We start from the raw sequence: 6,000 nt of genomic DNA on the forward strand, positions 1-6,000 counted from the left end.
ATGTACTGAGTGTGTAAAACATAACATAATACAACTGGAGGTATAGCCAAAATAGAGAAGCAGGGAAACCAATTATCAAACCCGAAACATGTACCTGTACTCTATGAATAATAAAACCATACATGCTCAAATTTTTAATATAGCCGGCCCTGTCAAGGGTCTGGTGAATCATATATGTAGTATCAGTATCAAGCCCCATGCCATCGTCACCTTATTACAACACATCATCATAGTATCAGTATCAGGCCCCAGACCATCGTCACCTTATTACAACACATCATCATAGTATCAGTATCAGGCCCCAGGCCATCATGTATATATATATATGGATGCCATCCCTCTAGCGAGGGACTCAGTGAACAATGCAGTGAATTGCACGAATTTGACAACTGACCCAGGACTCGGAGAAGAAGTGTTATAGTATACACGAGTAGAGTAGTGAGAAACCAAACACAGTTTAAATTATTATCAGAGACTCAATGAAGTCATCAAGTGAACCATCACCTGTAGATCAGGGCAAAAAAGGTAACTGACGGATATTCTCTAACTGTCACTAAGGACTATGTAAAAGGGAATTTTTGGAAATCTTAGATATATACCCATGTGAAATATCTTATAGCAGTCCGAGTGTTGATTACCTCAGAGCCTTTAAAAAAAGTTTTATTTAATCAATCACTATACAGTCGCATACAAGACTCGAGGAATAGGAGTTTAACTACTTTAAGGGACTTAACATCCAGAAGTGATCAAGCGTTCTGAAGTCATTTTCAGGACTTGGGAATGGAATTACCCCCAAAGCTCGTATCATATCTTGCTTACATCTAAGACATGCCAAAAGGAAGGAAAAATAACTTTATGTACTTATACTAAAACATGTCACGAGGAAGCTTCACATACCTCTTGGGAGTTACCCTTTATCCTGCTCGTCTCATCGTCTTCTAAACCTATTCAATATGAAAGGAATATGAATATCAACCACTCTTAGCTTTCCAGCATCTTAGGTTGCACCTTAGTATTCATGGAATCCATTTCCTTAGTCGTTTCCCCGACTAGTTCTGTTATTCGCTATGGCATCGACGAAAATTGGGCAGCAACTCCCCTATAATGTGCCCTATACAAATTTCCAATTAGGTCCCTAATACCTACAGCCAACCAAAAACAACAACCTGCAGCAATTCACACCAACAATATACAACATAAACTCCAAATGACTTATTCAAAAATACGATATCACAATAGGGTGTCTAGCCTTTATTTTGTAACGCCTTTAATTATACACAACAGGGGGTCATGTGTCTTCAACCAGAAGCACCCTAACCCACATTAGAACATATTTAGTCCCTGTAACAACACATCACACCCCCTGCAGCAGCAACTCACAATAACAACGCCTTACTTCAATGACAATTCGACTACAACGACTATAATTTAGTTTATTCCGAACGTCAAGTGTTTCTATGCCATTTTCACATTACCAGCTACTTATAGGGAGTGTAAAAAACTCTATAAAAACACCATAAAGTCCAAATTAAAAGGAGAAACCTTATCTTACCAAAAATTGGCCAAAATTGTCAAATCGCAACTCAGAACTTCTTCAAACGCGCTGAAAATGAGCAGGTTGTTTGTGCGACTTCCTCGCTGCCCCAAATTGGATTTTCTCATTATTAAAAATTGTCATATAACCACGGGATACCATAATTAATTAATTCACATAATAAAACGCGGAGGCTTACCTCCAATGGACTAACCCGTAGCCCCTCTCCCTAGGTTCTCTAGATTTTTCTTTCAACTCTCTCCTACTTGTTTCAAGTGCAAAGCTGAAAATATGGTTCCATAGATATATTAAAATAAATATATATACATATCCATGTACTTAAGTAACACCGTATATAATTAATTCATGGAAGAAAATCGAGAAACTAACCTTTAATCTTCCAAAGCCATGGCTTCTATCTCTCACATTTTCTCTCTATTTTTTGGACTTGTTTCAGCTGCAAAATGACTTAATAGTCATCAACACAGATATATCCACCTTTTAATAAGGTTCCACGTGACAGGCCCTTAGGGTGAAACATGGCAGCCCCCTAGAACGCCACCTAGGTTCATGCGGCCTATCCCAAGCAGGCAGGTCAGTCACCTGCTTGCTTGTCACCTGCTTGCTTGAGGTGCTTTCTTGTCACCTGCTTGCTTGACTTTCGTAAGTTCGGAAACTAGTTTTTGCTCCCTCTCGTAGGTTCGTAATCTCTTCTTATTTTAAGAGCCGATGTAACCCATGCTACACAAGCTTTGTACGTACTCCAATAGCTTAAGTATGTAAGACTTTCAAGTAAGTAGCTTACGTAGGTAAATCGAGTCCTATGACTCATTACTTGGCCTCCAATTTCTTCCAAATTCTTATGATTCCATTTTCAACCTTCTCTACTACGGGGTATCACATCCTCCCCTGCTTGGAGTCATTAGATAGTGTCGTAGCGTATCTGTCTCACAAGATAATGTCCAAGGAACTTATGAGACATTCCGAATTTAAAAAGGGTGGGGTGTAACACAACTAATAGTAGTCAATGCACATTTCAAAAAACTATCTTCATTTCAAATGAATAGAACACGATCACCCTAAGGTGAGACACTTGGCCTAATGAATCCCCTAGCTAAGATATCTCACAAATGCTCATTTAACTTTTTTAACTCTACTAGATCCATTCTATATGGTGTACTAGAATTAGGCTGAGTATAGAGAAGAACATCTTTTCCAAAGTCTATCTCCCTATTCGGAGGGACTCCAGGAAAATCCCTCGGAAAGACTTAAGGAAAATCACTCACAACTGGAACTTACTAAAGGTATGGTTTCTGCATACTATCATCTCCAACTCGAATAATATAGTAGATACACCCCTTAAAGACTAACTTATGCTCCTTAAGGTATGAGATGAATCAACACTTAGGAAAGTTGGACTACCCTTACACTCAATACTTGGCTCCTTCAAAAACTAAAAATTGACAACTCGGGTCCTATAATCGACTGAGGCCTCACAAGCATAAAGTTTGTCCATGCCAATAATGAAATCAAAGTCAACCACATCTAACTCAACTAAGTCTGTTGAAGTATCTTTATGATTGATAAAAATAGTACAATATTGATAGACTCTTTTAGCTAGAATAGAATCATCAACAAGAGAAGAAAAATTGAATGACTTTAAGAGTCTTATGGGAAATATCCCAAAATTAATGACAAAATAAGGAGTCACAAAAGACAAGGTAGAACCTAGATTAATCAATGCATAAACATCATGTGAAAATAATTGAAGCACTCTAATGAAAACATCTGGTGAATTCCCTTGGTCATGGTAAGTAGCCATAGCATACAGGAAATTTGTACCTCTGTCTGTCCTTGAAGTAGACCCTCTTTAATTAACATTATTTGGAAGTGCTACTAATTAAGACCGACTTTTTTCCCCTATTACCTTACTTGTCAGATGGGAAATCTCTCATAAAGTGACCCATCTGTCCATAATTATAGCGATCATTAGTTCCATCTCGATACTATACCAAATGTACCCTAGCCTACCATACTTAGAATAAGGTAGCTTGTGTGAAGAACTTTTCCCCATGATCCCTTGAGACTGAGAGCTTTGTGCTCTAAATTTTAGTTACCTTGAGACATATGGTCATTCCAATTATTGGTTGTAGGTGAACTCTCTGATGATGGTGCATAATTAGAATACCTTTCAGTTCTAAAAGAAGGAATAGTTTCGATTACCACCCTTTTAATGGTCAGACTCATTACCAGTGGACTCAGCATTCTTGCTTTTGTGCTCCTCCTTATCCTTTCTCTTGTTATCCTTAACTTGTGGAGCATACACCATGAGTCTAGAGGTGTCTATGTGTGAAATAAACAAGAATGCCTGACAATCCTTCTTCACATGTCTGCTCAAGCTAGTAAAAAACATCCCCATATTCGCTCTCACATTAGGAACAATTTCAGGAGCATATCTGGATGGTTGGATGAACTTCAGGTTATACTTCTTCATGGTCATCTCCTCTTGCTTTAAATTAACAAACTCCTCCAGTTTTGCTTCCCTTAGTTATCATATAAAGAAGTGGTCTACAAATATATTTTGAAACTCGTCCAAAACTATAGGCTTAGCATCTTTACCTCGACTTTCCTCCCACTATTTGTAGCAAGCATTAGAAACATCCTTCAGCTCATAGGAAATAAGTTCAAGTCCCTCTATATTAGTAACATGCATTGTCTTCAAGATTTTCCATATATTATCAATGAAATTCTTAGGGTCCTCCTCTACTTTAGATCTATTGAAGACTGGTGAGTTAATTCTCAAAAAGTGTCTAATCATCGTAATAATAGATGTCTCTTGAGAACTAAAGTTGGGAACTAGGATATTTTGATGACTTGATTGAGAAGTAATCAACTATGTGAGCGTGGAAATTACTCCTCTAAATTTATCCTCTGAAGTCATGGCAGGCTAGGCAGTTTGTGGAACCTGAAGCGAAATAATTTCTAAACACATAAACTAATATGAGATTTCATAGAGTAAAACTCTATAGCACGAACTAGAGTATGAAAGAAGAGAAATAATTTCTAAAGTCTTGTAGCCTCCCTATTATAGATGTGGCATGCTTCACACGGATAAGAAAGACTTTTCTAGACTTGGCTTCATAGACTTCCTAGAACTCTTGAACTCTATGATATTAAGTTTTTCAAGCCTTGAGTCTTCACCCAAGGCATGTCCGGCACTTAGAAACCATTTCTTATTCCCAAGAGAACCCGTGTCTTGGTTAAATCACTAAGTAAAAGACTTAACTCTTAAAAAGTAACTCATATGGGCATACATAAGTATATGAACTTATGTTCTTAAAATAATGTATCAATACTGAAATATGTAGATAAATGATGCTTTAAACATAATCTCTGAAAAACTCAATGAATATCTAAACTCAGTTTGTCTAGTCTATTAAGCCTCTAAAACTGATTCTGAAATAGGTACTGAGATGAGCGTATGGCTACCTAAGAATAATAAATAAAGTGTCAAAAGGTTCTTCTAAATGAAAAGAGGTCTCACCAAAAAGCTGTATGGAATCTGACTTTCAACAATGTGCCAAATGGTGTTAGTACATAGAATGTACGATATGTAAAATAGACGAACAGAAACTTACTCAAGGATGCTCAACTCACGATACTCAACGCAACATATACTCGATTCAACTCAATAAAGTATGAAATATATGAAATAGACAGTTCTTTAAAATATATGAAATAGTTAATGCAACTCAATATGAAAATAATATTTTTACTCTTGGGGAGTTTCTTTAATCGACAACCATCATTTATGAGCTAGTTGATGATGCAATGAACTGTTATCATTACCACAACCATCCAATACCTTGCCAGTGTAAGGGACAAAACTCATCTCATGTATTCAATAAAAATTCCTCTTTAGGGACTACGAGGAGTCTCCCAAATTAGTTGCACGATCCTATCCTAGGCAGGTTACGTAGTTTATTGGGTTCAAGTAGTTTTAAACCCTTACCCAAATCGGTGCTCGATACTATTTCCAAAATATATTTATGATGCTTATATTTCAAGTGAGTGTATGCACTCAATTAACTCATCTAGTCTCATTGGACTTAGCTCAAAAATCAACTCATCTCTTCTCTTTAAAATATTTATATAAATCTCAACTAAATAAATGTATTTAAAAGCATAGTTTGATTTCACAACTCAATCTCAAAATAAATATTTAAATGCATTAATACTCAACTTATTTAGACTCAATAATGCTCATGCTCAAAATAAAAATTAGGAGCCTTCTCAATATTCAACTCATGCTCAAACTCTTTTTCAATTAAATGACTAAAGATATCATTCTTTAATCAAATAATGTATTAATAATTAATTCAAAAACTCAACTATGGTTCATGTTAATGAAAACATGAACATACATCTCAAGAATTCTGTAAAACCTCGGATGTCGTAAAGTTTGA

Source organism: Solanum dulcamara, chromosome 10 (assembly GCF_947179165.1).
Source record: "Solanum dulcamara chromosome 10, daSolDulc1.2, whole genome shotgun sequence".
Taxonomy (NCBI): Eukaryota; Viridiplantae; Streptophyta; class Magnoliopsida; order Solanales; family Solanaceae; genus Solanum; species Solanum dulcamara.